The sequence below is a fragment of the Felis catus genome, chromosome B1, assembly GCF_018350175.1.
Source record: "Felis catus isolate Fca126 chromosome B1, F.catus_Fca126_mat1.0, whole genome shotgun sequence".
NCBI classification, from domain to species: domain Eukaryota; kingdom Metazoa; phylum Chordata; class Mammalia; order Carnivora; family Felidae; genus Felis; species Felis catus.
Genome location: NC_058371.1, coordinates 37,580,940 through 37,595,423, shown reverse-complemented (window position 1 = coordinate 37,595,423; position 14,484 = coordinate 37,580,940). Strand labels below are relative to the sequence as shown.

General features: G+C 45.5%; 1 protein-coding gene across 3 annotated transcripts in view; it reads right to left on the bottom strand.

Annotated features, from left to right (window-relative positions):
* The window catches only part of LZTS1 (leucine zipper tumor suppressor 1), a 49,762-nt gene that overhangs the window by 30,073 nt on the left and 5,205 nt on the right, over nt 1-14,484 (bottom strand). The window contains exon 2 of one of the 3 annotated variants that reach the window (XM_045055429.1): nt 9,992-10,156. The exons of the other annotated variants lie outside the window; for them this stretch is intronic. The gene's annotated coding sequence lies outside the window, so the exon portion shown is untranslated. The remainder of the gene's footprint in view (nt 1-9,991; nt 10,157-14,484) is intronic. 3 annotated transcript variants of the gene reach the window in all.

The following is a 14,484-nucleotide window of genomic DNA, read 5'->3' as shown; positions in this document are numbered from 1 at the left end:
TTAGGACCATGAAGAAAGTCATTAGAGGAAGCACACCAAAAGTAAAACCGTGAAGTAAGAGATACAAGAGAAAAGAGGCAGTGGAATGGTGGTGCTTTCATTATGGTCTATCACCTACCCACCAAAATATAGTCCCTGCTCTTCCCAGCCTGACCCAAGAAGCAGGCTCATTTCTCCCTGATGTTAGGATCCCAATTCTCCTCTTAGTACTGAAATACCACTACCAGGCCTTCCAGAACCTAATCTAGCCCTGCCTTTCCATGAGGGAGATATTCCCTGTTCCCCACCAGGACCCACTATCCTTCTGAAGTCCATGGGCTTCTTGGCAATACCGTCAACTAGCACTCAAAAGTCCTCTGCATGTGCACATACCATACCTACTTAGATGAGATCCAAAATTTCTAGAGGGAATCCAGCAGAGGCTCTGCAATCCCCCAGAGCACCCCAAGGGAAAGGTCTGCAACTTAGCAGCTGCTTCCTGAGCTTACTGGGCTTCTGGTTAGGCAGATGCAAATTGCTTGCCTAATAAGAGACAGTGACATTTGTTCTCTCTCAGGAAAGATAGGACCTGGTAGGCAGTTGCTTTTCAAAGGGGGCATTTTGTAACTAAAAGAACACAGGCTTTCAAGTCAGATAGATGTGGACTGCAACGGAGCTCTAACACTAACTAGCTATAAGAGCCTTGGGGAAGCTACTTCACTATTCTGAACCCCAATTTTCTTTTTGCATTTGTCCATTGCAGTTGGGCTTCTCAGCCTTGGTGTTACTTACAAATTGGACTAGATAATTCTTTACTGTAAGAGACTTTCTCATCTCTCTCTCTCTCTCTGTCTCTCTGTCTCTCTCTCTCTGTATATATCAGATGCCAATTATACCCACTCTCTGCCCCCCTCCCCTGCCCAGTTGTGACAATTAAAAATGTTATAGATATTGCTGAATGTTCCCTGGGGAGCAAAATCATTCCCAGTTGAGTGATCAAAAACCATTAATATTTACACCTTGGGATTGTTCTAAAGATTAGATAATGTGATAGCATATGTAAAGCATCTGCCACAGCATCTAGCATATAATAAGGAATCAATAAATATTAGTCCCATCAGATATTTTAAGTAGAATTAGGCAGTTTTCCTTCTATCTTCACCCACCATGGAATGTCCCTGGAGCCTCAAAGTGCTGAGTGCTAGTTAGGTAGAGTGGGGTGGCTTTAGAAAGGAAGCTCAGTAGAAGGTGTCTAAGTCCAGTGATCTCTCCAGCGTGTTCAATGGCCTCAAACATTTTATGGACATTCAGGTGTGTCTTAGAAGTGTCTCCAGGGAAAAGGGTGATGTAGGCCCAGAGGAACATGGGTTCAGTAGTTTCTCTGGAGAGCCTTTTTTGTAAGCAGGCTGCCCATTTGTGCTTCAATGTGCTCCTCTTCCCTAGTTGTTCTGGGAGATACATGGCCCATTTCAGATGCAGGACTATGGCTTATGTAGAGAAGCTGTTTGTACCAGCAAGGAGAGAATGTGGAAGATACTGGTGAGACACTAGCCTGGCTGGAGCACAGGAAGGAAGGACTCAGAGGAAGCTGGCTATAACTGTAGACCCCAGAGGGTAGTCTTCCTGCCCACCCTGCCCTCAGTGCATCTGGCCTTTGCAGCTGCCATATTCTGCCTGCTCAGCTCTTGGAATCTCTATTAGAGTGGGAAGACAGAGTAAGGAGAAAAGTCTCCAGAAGTAGTATTTCATTCAGGCCTAGGATACATGGAAATCTTCCAAGTCTACAACCAGCTTCTAGCTTCTATGAGAAGTAAAATTGACCCAATATAGGAAATTTCAGAGTTGTCTGAGTTATAGACACCCCAACTCAATTTTTTAAAATATTTATTTATTTAGAGAGTGGGGAGGGGCAGAAAGGGAAGGAGAGAGAGAATCCCAAGCAGGCTCCACATTGTCAGTGCAGAACCTGACACAGGGCTTGATCCTAAGAACTGATATCATGACCTGATCCGAAATTAAGAGCCAGATGCTCAACTGACTGAGTCACCCAACACCCCAGCAACTCATTTTTTTTTAATAGCGGAGTAGAAAGGGCAATGGACTAGGGCCTTAAATTGCTCCTCTGGGCCACTGATTGATTGTGTGGTCTTGAGTGAGTCATTCTCTCTGGAGCTCCCCTTCATCATCTGCTCTTGGGCAGCACTGCAACTGTTCTTTCCAAGGAAGACTTTGAGAGGCTCTGGTGAGATCAGCAACCAAACATGCTTTGAGAAGAAAGAATTATTGGTGCATGCCCACCACCAAGTTCAGTCTCATGCTGAGAACAGGCCATATCAGAGCCATCTGAAAGGTAGTCACTGGCTGAAAGGACTGAGCTCCCAGTATGAGAACAGACCAAGGTGGGCCACCTCTGGGGGGCCAGAGTGGAGCTGATCTACAAAAGTTACCAAGGTCAGTGTATAACAGGAGCTGGGAGAGAGGGTCTAGCAGGACAGGTGAAGAAGAAAGAGTTCATTGTTTTTATTTGGTTGTAGTTTTAATCATGAGATTAGCCAAGAAAGGTAAACACATGTCAAGTTTCACTCTTTTTTAAATGGGGAGTTGAGATCTAAAAGCCCCAAAGGAAATTCCTCACTTATATGTATTACTCATGGGGAGCTGTGATCTGACCCATGGGTACCTGGCTCACTGTGGTTCCTTCCTCTGCATTTGCTCTCCCTTCCTTCCCTGAGGGCCTACATCATCTCATATCTAACATGTGGTGTAACCTTCAAGAAGGCCTGCCTCCTCTCTTCCCACTAACCCTTTCTGCACAAAGGTCTTCTAAATACAGATTTCAACACTTGCCACACTAATCTTTCTGATAACCTTTTCCTGCTCCCATGGCATACCTCATCAAGACCAATGCTACCATCTGACAGTGTTGGGAAACCTTCCCATTAAGTAGTATAGTCAAAAGGCTTGTGTTTGAAACCTATCTAACCAGCACTTCCTCAGAGAAACAACATGGCCAAGCACCTTAACTCTCTGAGCCCCTTTCCTTATCTCTGAAAATGGTATAAAAATCTCACATGTGGTGATTTCATAGGTGTACAGTGAGAATCAATGACACAGTGCATGTGAAAGGGCTTTACAAACTATAAAGAGCAGCACCAATATTAGAATCCATTCAGATCTCTTGAATTTCTCTCAAAGTTCATTCAAGATTGTTTTCTTATTCTCCTATTATTTCTATTTATAGGGATTTTCACTCCCTTAACTAGCCAGACAAATCCTTCCCTCCAGAGCTCAATGACCTTCCTATTGTGATATTTTCCTTCACTAAGGATACCCTTAGTACTGAGTCCCTGACCGGTCTCGGTTCTTCCGCATGCAGGTCAGAGTTAGTGAGCCCCCACCAAGCAATGTGCTTAGGGTTCATCCATTGTCTCATTTAATCCTTGCAATAAATGTAGCAAAGTATCTGGATACAATGTCAGTATACAAAAATCAATTGCACTTGTATATACTAGCAACAAATAAACAGCAAAAGAAATTTTAAAAACCACCATTTAAAAAATGTACATTTCAAAAATAACTGAAGTAATACATGGCCTCTGCATTGAAAACCATATTGTTTAAATTATTTAAAATGTTATTTAAACTATTTTATTAAATTATATAATTATATATATTAAATTATTATTTAAGTTATTTGAAGTAATTTGTGATAAATGTGATAAAGAAAATCTAAACAAATGTAGACATAGGTCGGGTTCATGGATTAGAAGACTCAATATTCTAAAGATTTGAATTGTCTCCAAATCAATCTATAGAATCAATATAATACCAATGAAAATTCCAGCAGCTTATATGTTGAAATGCAAATGCTATATGGTCCTATTAATAAGATGTTGGTAAAGAGGGTAAAGTTATGGTGTCAGGATGAGGGACAGAAGGACAAAGGGTACGAGGGCCAGAGGAGTTTCAGGGGTACTTTTAACACTCTTACCTTTTGCCTTGGGTTCTATTTATGTAAAATTTGTTTGAAAATCCATCAGTTTGTTCATCCATGATTTGTGCATATTTCTGTATGTATATCATATACTTCAGTACAATTTTCACTTTAAAAAACCTTCACATTGACCCCAGGAGGTGGTTCTACATCCCAATTTGCCAATGACTATACAAGGCACAGAGGGAACAAGGAACTGGTCCGATGTCACAAGGTGGATGAGAGGCAGAGAGCTATTCACAGATGCAGAGAGGTGGATACACAGCCCACCCTGTGTGCATTCCTTAACACCCTCTCCTGACTTTACATCTAGTCGTCACTGGGGCTTTGTCTCTTCACAAGCAGGGACCCTGAATCCTACTTGCCTCATGCTCCCTTTGCTGCCTGCACAGGGCTAGACATGGCAGCCCAATAGATGCTCAGTGTTATGGGCTGAAAGCTTCTGTCCCCTCAGATTCATATGTTGAAGCCCTAACCCCCAATGTGATGGTTTTTGGAGGTGGGGCCTGTGGAGGCAATTAGGTTTAGATGAGGTCATGAGGATAGGGCCTGCATGATGGGATTAGTGTTTTTTAAAAGGAAGAGACCAGAACCTTATTTCTCCACCACATGAAGGCACAGCAAGAAGGTAGCTGTCTGCAAGCCAAGAAGTGGCCTCTCACCAGATACTAAATCTGCCAGCAACTTGATCTTAGACTACCCAGCCCTCTCAACTGTGAGAAATTAACATTTATTGTTCAAGCTACCTGCTTTATGGTATTTTGTTATAGCAGGTCAAACAAAGACACTCAGTAGGAAGAAGAAGGCCAGAAGCTAAATCTATAAACTTTCCAACCTACACTTTCCCTCCTTCCTTACCTTCTACTCTTTTCCTTCCTGGCTCTAAAGAGTGTTCCTGAGCTTGCCTGTTCTTGACTCTGCCCCCTACTTGGCAGAGTGGTGTTACCTTTAGGATGGGGCTGGCAGGGTGGTTTCAGCAAAGTGGTTTCAGCAGTGCTCCCAGAATGCAGTGCAGAGTTGGAGCAGAAGACCTGCTCCTCTCCCTCAGGCCTCTAGAGCCAGGCTATCACCAGCAGGGTGAAGTTTCCTCCACTCGCCTACTCCTGGAAAGACCCTCATGGGTGACGGGGGAGCCAGACTGGTGTGCCTCAGCTCCCACCTCTCTCTGTCCCCAGGATTTGGTCTTGACTCCTCTACTTCCATTTCAGCCTCCAAGCTCTTTCCTCCTTTCTACACTTGATCTTAGCCGAAAGGCCAAGAAGCGATCTTTCCTCCTTTCTAAAGAGAGAAACTGTCCCTGTTGGCAGAGCCCTGTGCAGAGTTCCCTCCCCAACAGAGCTGAGGTATTCTTCAGTTTCCACCTCATTGAAGAATCAGAAACTGGATGCTGTCAGGAGTCTCCACTGAAAAGGCTGATGCCAGCCTCCCATGGCTCAAGAAGAAAGTGGCCACTGCCCAGAAAAGGCTGTGGGGAGATAGTTTACCAACATTACCATTGCCTCTGGCCAGAGGTAGGTGCCCAAGTTGAAATAGCAGAGTCCAGATCCCTTAGATGTCAATCTGGAGGACATAGTTCCTCTTAACCTCCCATTTGTTAGGTTTGGATGAAGGACTATACATACATGATCTGGAGTAATCTGTACCCCAGATGCAGAAAATGAGGTCTCAGGTTTTATATCTAGCAAGGGGCAATGCCTGGCTTTGAACCCAGACTGCCATCAACAGAGCTCTAGCCACACACACCATCTGTTTACCCCTAGTGGTATTGATGCTCTGTAGACCTTAATACCAGCCAGTGTTTCTCCTGCCCCCTTGCCCAACCTTCTCCCCACAGGCTTACCTGTTCCTCCAGACCTCATCCTAACTCTGCCCCCTGCCCCTTCCTCCTGCTTCACCTCCTCCTATACTCTGGGTTAAGTCTGTAATCCTTGTTAGTCCTTTGCAACCCTAATCTTGGACTAACACCGTAGCCTCTCCAAGCTTCTGTTCCTATCTGTAAATTGGAGCTAACAGTAGTACCTACCACACAAAGTTTCTGTGTATATCGAGTGAGATTTTATTTGTAAAGGAAGTGGGACATATTTGAGAGATTAGTAAATGGCAGCTATGTTTGTCTTTTTGTTTTTTAACATATAGAACTCGGTGACTGAAAGCATTTTTGTGCTCTAATTCTAGACTCAAATTCTTCATATATTTTTCCCCAACGTTGCTGTTCTCTGGGCTCTACTTCTTTTCTTTCATTATCTAAAGAACTGGGGCATTTCCATTTAGGGCCTTTAGAGATTAGATATTTTTTAAACATGGATAAACATGTATCAATTTTTTTTTTGTAGAAATTGCTCTTAAAGTGCTTAGAAATCACTAACAAATAGATAGTAAAGTCGCTGAGGATGCCAGAGGTATCCTTGGGGCCTACCATAGAGCCTTGCCCAGAAGAACTCAGTACATTAAAGGAAAGGAGCAGATAGTCAGAAGCACAGGTATGAATGGGGGGAGCAGACACAACCCCTTAAGCTGGTGATGGGGTGTTTTTAGCTAGAGACATCTCCTCATTCCCCTGCATGTTCCCTGCATGCCAGCTAACAGCAGCCTGGCCCCAGGGCGTAGATGAAATTAGATACCTCTGTCTTCCCCAGAGGCATTTCTGTGGGTCTCTGGCCCTAAAATCCTCTTGGACTGAAGCATGTGATGTTGGCCTATCCTGTCTCTTGCTGTTACTGCTCGGCCCACACTTGCTGCCACCTCCTGAAACAGGAGCACCTGTGGGGAGGGCTTTTCACCTGAGTCCATGGAGCAGCTAGAGGAAGAAGAGAGTGGGAGAATCTAAGGGATGATGTCAACTCAGTGGCTTGGAACAAGGGGAGTAAACATGAAGCAGCACAGAGGCTGGTCTGCACCATGAAATGTCCACTCTTGCACTGGATCTGGTGCATACTGAGCACTCTGTGGTACTATGGCAAAAGAAACCTTCATAGACACCAGTCGTAGAAACAAGACTCTACCTTCTACTAGTACCTTTATATGACTCAATGTGGAAATATATGTGCCTGTAAAGAGTGAGATCCTAAGAGCCCTTTCTGGTCAACGAGAAGTGGCTGATCCCTGGGGTCCTCCTGCCACTGTGTCCCTGAAGACTCCAATCCTGAATGCCTGAGAAGTGCTGTGCATCCAGCACAGGTCTGGGCAAAGCAGGGAGATGGCGCTTCAATTAGACCAGATCCCAGAAATCCCACTTGCCTCCTTGTTCCTGTTCTGTAGCTGCTCCAGGGCCAGGCAATAGAGCAAGGTCCTCAGTAGCTGGCAGAAGAGGTATGAGGAGTGGAGAAAGAGTAGAGTTCTTGGTTTGTGTCGCCAACCCTTCATCCTGTTTTCCTATCCTGGGACACACCTCTCTAGGGCCCTGCTGAGTGCAGACATTTTAAGTAGGGACCTCAACATAGCACCATTATTTTTGACCCTTGGCAGGCTTTCCTGAAACCACTTTATGCTGATGAGAGTAAGGCCTAATTCCAGGCTGCCTTGTGTCTCTCTAACAGGTTCCACATCTCTCATCAGCTTCTGAATCCATGAAGTGCAGTCAAGTGGGAGTTTATAGCTGCTGTCCCAGGGACTGTGCCCAGGGCAGGCCTTTGAACTCTGTCTTTCTCTGCAGACAGGAGGTTCCCACTGCTGTCTAATGGGGGAGGGCAGAGGCTGCTAGAGGGAAGTCCTGTGGATGCCTTTGTTCATGGACAGCTCTCTAAGATCTGTTCAAGCTGTCCTGGCCCTAGAATCAGATGGCCCTGCAACTGAGCTAACAACCTCTCTCCCAGATGTTTCTAAAAGCCATGAGAGCCTCTTGTCACTGGAGGCACTGCCTTCTCCCCAACAGATACCAACATACTAGAATGGAGAAATTGCTAGACTCTGAAGATGTAGGTTCTAAAGTCAGATCAGAGACCTAATAGCTGTGTGCTTGTGCCATGGAAGAAACCACCTCAACTTTCTGGACCATGCCATCAAAGTGGAGAAGTTTCCCCTGCTTAAAAAACACACACACACAAAGAAAAAAGAAAAATAAAAAGCAGAGAAGGAGCTGAGAAGGCAGGTGGAAGGTGCACTAAATGCCAGACTGCTCATTTCACATGGGAGGGTTCATGTATCTGTCCCTGGTATAGAATGTGTGTCAAAACAGCAGCAGCTTTGATTTGGTCCACCCAGGCTGCCTGCCCCATCTTGTTAATGATGCTATTTAGGCAGAATAATGTTCCTCTGTCCAAAGACAGAGGTGGACTTTTCAGCTTTTCATTCTCCTATGTGAGACTTGGCCAAACTTGGGCCTTCTTTCATCTGTTCATCTCCCAATGAACTAAATGCAGAGAGAAGTTTCATTTGATTTGTTTTTCTTTCTCCTCTTTTCCTGACCTTATATGCTACATAATCCAGAAAATGACCCAGATGGAAAAGGCACTGGCTTTGAAGCAAGAGGCAGGAGGCAAAAAGAAAGAGGTGCAGTATAAAATCCTTGTATCCAGCCAATCACCCTGGGGAGAAATCTTTCTCCCCTAACTCCATTCCACACATGCTCCAGATGGTGTTATGGAGTCTTCTTGAGGGCGGAGGGAAAATCCAGTGGCCCTTCAGGGTCTCTGAGCCCTCCCGTCCCTTGCCTCCTGTCCTCCACACATTTGTCATAAGCCAATGTGAGCAAGAGATCTACTTCAACACTGAATCTCTGCCTCAGGACATTCAATGATGCCACACTCATCTGTTGTACATAATTTCATTAGCCAATTTTAATTTAGTCAAATTGACAATGTAGTTAGAGAACCAGAGTGACAAAGGTGGAAGTGTTTCACCCCCTCTCCCGTATTGTTTTTAGTTATGACTGTCTCTTTGTGCCAGAGTAAGCAAATAAGAGAGCAGTTGTGAGGAGGCACTTGGGTGGGTCAGCAGACTGAGCTCAGGTCATGATCTCATGGTCTGTGAGTTCAAGCCTCACATAGGGCTCTAGGCTGTCAGCACAGAGCCCACTTCAGATCCTCTGTCTCTCTCTCTACCCGTCTCCCATTTATGCTCTCTCTCTCTCTCAAAAATAAATAAACATTGGGGCATGTGGGTGGCACAGTCAGTTAAGCTTTTGGTTTCAGCTCAGGTCACGATCTCACGGTTTGTGGGATTGAGCCCCACATTGGGCCCGCATTGACAGTGCAGAGCCTGCTTGGGATTCTCTCTTTCTCTCTCTCTCTCTCCCTCTTTCTCTGCCCCTCTCCCACGCATGCTCTCTCTCAAAATAAATAAATAAACTTAATAAATAAATAAACATTAAAACAAACAAACAAAAAAATAAAGCATTAAAAAAAAAGAGAGAGTGGGGCACCTGGGTGGCTCAGTCAGTTAAGCGTCCAACTTCAGCTCAGGTCATGATCTCACGGTTTGTGAGTTTGAGGCCTGCATCGGGCTCTGTGCTGACAGCTCAGAGCCTGGAGTCTGCTTTGGATTCTGTGTCTCCCTCTCTCTCTCTGTCCCTTTCCCACTCACACACACTCTCTCTAGATAAACGTTAAAGAGAGAGAGAGAGAGAGAGAGAGAGAGAGAGAGACACACAGGGCGTAGTTGTCATGCAGTATTGACTGACTCCAAAGTTTCCCCTTCCTGATATCCTGGACATGTCTATATGAAGGGCTCATGGCCTTCTTGCATGGATGTCTTAGTCTCATGCTGGCCTTCCTTCCATTGGCTGACAGGAAGGAGATGAGGCTAACAGAAATAGAGCTCCTATTATGTTTCATGTGCCTTTACTTATATTGGGTCATGTAATTTTCACAAAAATTCTACCTAGGACACAATACATTTTATAGTAAGAGAAAGATGAGAAAGCAGGCTCAGAGAGGCTAAGTGACTTGCCTGATGCCATACAGCTGTTAGGTAGCAGAGTCAAACACTGCCAAAAACAATGTTTTTTCTGCTTTCCACTCCCAAACTTGCCTTAAAGGTTGACAAGAATGAAAAAACCCAAGCCTCACTTGTGGGGCTCACCTGCTCTACCGGGGCCATAGGTTGCCATCCAGGTGAGGATGAACTTCTCTGGAGACTAAAGGCATATGGCATGAGCTGAAGTGTTTCCTGAGGAAAGACTCACTGGAGGCTGGAGATGTCACAGGACACTGCCATGGCCTTATCCTCTCTTGGTTAGTCAGGCTTCTAGAAAACACAAGGGAAGCTCCTGGGCAAGTAGAAGACGATAGGGAATGATGTTCTGAGATCTTTGGAGCTGTGGGCAGGAGGACCCCTGGAACCCAGTTCTGAGATTGAAGGAGGTCCTTACTTGACCATATCTGACTCTCTGAACACTGGAATGGACATCTGCCTCCTGGCTGGGAATCTCTCCCAATGTGACATCAACTCTCTGGGTGGTTAGCAGAGCTCAGCGGTACCCACAGCCTTCTCATTTTATTAAGATTTGGTTTAAATTGGGCACATATGAGACACAAACAGCAAACTTGATTTTCATTTTGGAAAGGTGACAACTGGTCACAACTGAGACTGGCATAGTAAACCTTCACTATCACATTAGATGGGAGCTTCTCAGAGCTCTTGGAACAACGAAAAAGGCAAAAGAAAAGAAGGAAATCAAACATCTGAAGACCCCAGAAAAATAAGGAGGAATACAGGAGAGAAAAATGGAGGCTGTGGAAGTCCATTCAGTGGAAGTCCAGGGACTCCTTTGACTTGGGTGGGGAGAGACCCACAAAGACTGAGAATATCCCATTATTGACAAGGACATATGTCTTCTGGGGCAAACCTGCCTAACACTAAAGATTTGAGGATCTAATGAATTCTATTGGCCCTTCCATCTTTGTCCACAGTTAGCAGCAGGTTAATGTAAAGAGTCTGAAGTGGGAGCACCAATCCTAGTTCTGCAACTAACCAGCTGTGGGACCCTGAGCAAATTCCTCCCCAGTCTGGGCCTCCATGCCTTCATCTGTTTAAAAAAACAAAAACAAAACAAAACAAAACAGAACAAAACAAAAAAGGCTCCTGTGATTCTGTCTAGGTCTAAAGCAGTGCAAAGCAAGGTGTTACCCATGTATCTTCTTATAAATAAGTTCCTAGACTAGGAACTTTCCTCTCCTTGAGCCTTAGCTACCCTACATTTCCAGGTAGTGGAAGATCTCTGGGAACATGTGCTATCAATCAGGAGATAGGAAGGAGGAAAGAAAGTCATTCTACTAAATAATGTTATTTCTAGAAAGAAGTCTCTCCAACCCCAAATCTATTCTATTCTCCATTGCTGGATTAACTTCTTAAAACCAAGGTTTACTATAAGCCACTGTCTACCTATTACTTGTCATTTACCACTGCCTACTAAATAACAAGCAAACTCCCAAGGGGTGCACAAGGTCCTTCTCAATCTGATTCAACTTGCTTTTGTTTCCCCACAACCTATTGTCCCCTATCTTTTCCACCCTCCCTCCATCTCTTAAAATCACACCCAGGAGTGCCTTAGTGGCTCAGTAAGTTGAGTGTCTAGCTCTTATTTCAGCTCAGGTCATGATCTCACAGTTCATGGGGTCGAGCCCCACCCGGGGCTCTGTGTTGACAGCATGGAGTCTGTTTGGGATTCTCTCTCTCCCTCTCTCTCTCTCTGCCCCTCCTCTGCTCATGTTCTCTCTCTCTCAAAATAAATAAATAAACAAACAAACAAATAAATAAATAAATATTAAAAAAATAAAATCACACCCAGATCACAGGGTACTTCTCAACTTCTATATCTTCCATGAAGACTTTTTAGACTAGTTTAGCTTTGTATAGGGATATTTTCTAATGCATCTGTTGTCTCCCCTAATACCAAGCCTGTCTGGAACAGTCTCTGTCTCATTTGTGGGTCCTGCCAGGAGCTGGTAGAGTGCTTGATATGAACCTTTAAGTATATGAAAGTATATGAAACTTTAAGAGAATGCAACTAAAATAGAAAAAACTGGGTCCAGGGACCCAGAGAAGGAGTTCTTGGAGGTGAGTAAAGACAGCAACTTGGGGAAGAAGGTTTTGGATGGAGTGGGAGGAGTGGATAGCATAGAATTTAAGGATCCTTTCAACTCTGATATTTTGTGTTTCTATGAAGAACACTGGACATTTCTTCAACACAGACTCTTTAGTTTCCTGATAAATCTTGGAGCCTTGGGTTTGGAGGTCCTGTCTGTAGCAAGAGCTACCCACTCCCAGCCAGTGCAATGCCTCTGAGCAGGGCAGTTGCAGGCCCCTGGAGGGGAGAAGCGCAGGCAGCTGGGAGCAGACAGCTCCCTTAAGTGGAGCACTGCCTTTTTAGTGCAGGTGGAGGCTGCGGCTCTGCCTGGTGGTTTTGCTTTCCCCATCTGCCTGCAGTTCAGTTTGCCTGCTGGTGCCACTGTGGTATTGGGGCTGGAGGAGGTTGTCTCCTCAAGATGTGAGCACAGTCTAATCCTTCCCAGCCTCCTCCACATGTGCACTGCTGAGATGCCCTTCAATGGGAAAGAGAAGAAGAGAGCTGAAGTTAGAATGTCTGAAGGTTGCAATAAATATGGGAGGTTCTCTGAGTGCTTAAAGGGTCCTTCTGAAATCCTCTGACCTCTGACCTTGCTGCTGAGGTGGCCAGGGCAGACCCAGCACAGGCATCCTCCAGACACTCTGGTCAGACTGCCTCTTAGTGATCAGCAGAAGGTAAAGAGCAACCTCAAGGCTCATTCCCCCAGACTTCCATCCCTTGACAAGCTCAGTTAATTCCCCATTGTTTCTGCCTCCCTAGCTGTGTGGTGGCTTCTGTTCTCAGGGTTTTTTTCATTATCTTCATGGATAAGAGGGTGGGAGGGAAGGAACCAAGGTTGGGGGATCCATCAGGTTCCAGGCCAGCTTGTGTTGGTACTGTATTCCCCTTCCAACCTCTGCTTGGGAGACCAAATGAATGTTATCAGTGACTCAGAGAACCTTCTGTCAAGGTCACTCTGTTCTGCCTGATGCTATCTCTGCTGTCTGACATGAGAACTGATTCTGTTCTCCACCTCCTACCAGCCTCAGTGCAATCCTGGGCACTGGATGAGCTAACAAAGAGTGCCCCATCTGTTGGCTGGAGATCATGTAGAGTCTCGCTATGCCAGGACAGAAAGTCTTTAAGTTTCTGCCTCCCTAGCTGGTCGGTTCCTGTGTGGTACAACCCTTTCTCTCCCTGAAGCTTCCTTGAAAGCTGAGGGAGAACCAGCCTTGAAAGTTCCCCTGTTATTCCTTCTTTTCTTGCCTGCCTGGGTTTTCAAACTCGGTGGCCCTTGGGCACCACAGGGAGATCTGAGAAGGATCTGAGAAGGAAGGGCCACTGTAGGCCTTACCATTACCCTCAGCCATTTGAGTCTGAACCTTAAGTGAATTCAGAACCTGGTGCTCTACATGTGAGGCATGGCATATTTTCCTTTCAAGGGATTTATAATCTAGGCAGGGAGGAAGGATAGAGAAGCTAAATACTAATACATGGGAACAGATGCTCAATGGGTGTGACAGTACATATTGCAAATTTAAGGAAAAGGGAGCCAATAGGGGGGCGGTCTTTCTCCCATAGCTGATGTCCTTTCTTCCCCCTAGACCAAGCAGGTGCAGCCCCTCAGTAGTGAGCAAACCCCTCGTGTCTCCTCCTATTGAGCCAGGACACACTCACCTATTGCTCACCACCCCACCATCTAGAGTTATTGGAGTTCCTGGGGAAAGGTGCTGGCAAACCCAAGCTTTGTTTCCCTGCCTCCTTAGCTTTCTCTTGCCTCCTTCCCTTGCATGCCTATACTCAATTCTCTCTTCAGCAGGAATATAATGTTCAGCTGCTTTACACCCACTCTCTGAATGCTGCCAGCGAATAATGACTAAGGTGGTGGGTGGAAGTACAGCAAGTTGAGACCAATTTAGCAGTCCAGGATGCCAGGAGGAGGGTGATTTAGCAGCAAATGGCTTTGCAACTGCAAGGAGAGTGAAGATGCCCCCAAAGCCAACAGGCCAGTGAGCCAAGTGCACAGCCCCACCCTGGTGCCTCAGGCAGGGATTGCCTCAACCACCTGGCAGTCTATGCATTGCAGTTACATTCATGCAAAGGACAGGGTCTGTCCTTCAACATCAATTGATTTCCAGAATAATGCCCATCTTCACCCCTGATCTCAACTCCACTTTGACACTTTTGAGGGGTCTGTGTCCTTGTGTACCCCTTAGTCTGAAAGTCTCACCTAGATTTATCCCTCTTCTGGTGGATGCTATGGCCTGGGAAATTCTGCAGCTCTGAAGGGCTGATGGCAATTCAAAAGACTGCTCTGGGCATGGCAGAAATTGAGGTTCTGTGGCATCAAGGAGGGGTGCTGCCAAGTACACTTTAGATAATGCCATGGAGAGACCAACCCAAGTAGACACAGGTGTGGATCTTCCAGGTCCTGCCATCTGGGAATGTCTGAGGATTCATGCTATGGGATGTGACTGTGAGTGTGGATATCAGAGGAGAGCATGGGAGAGATGAATGAATGAATTTG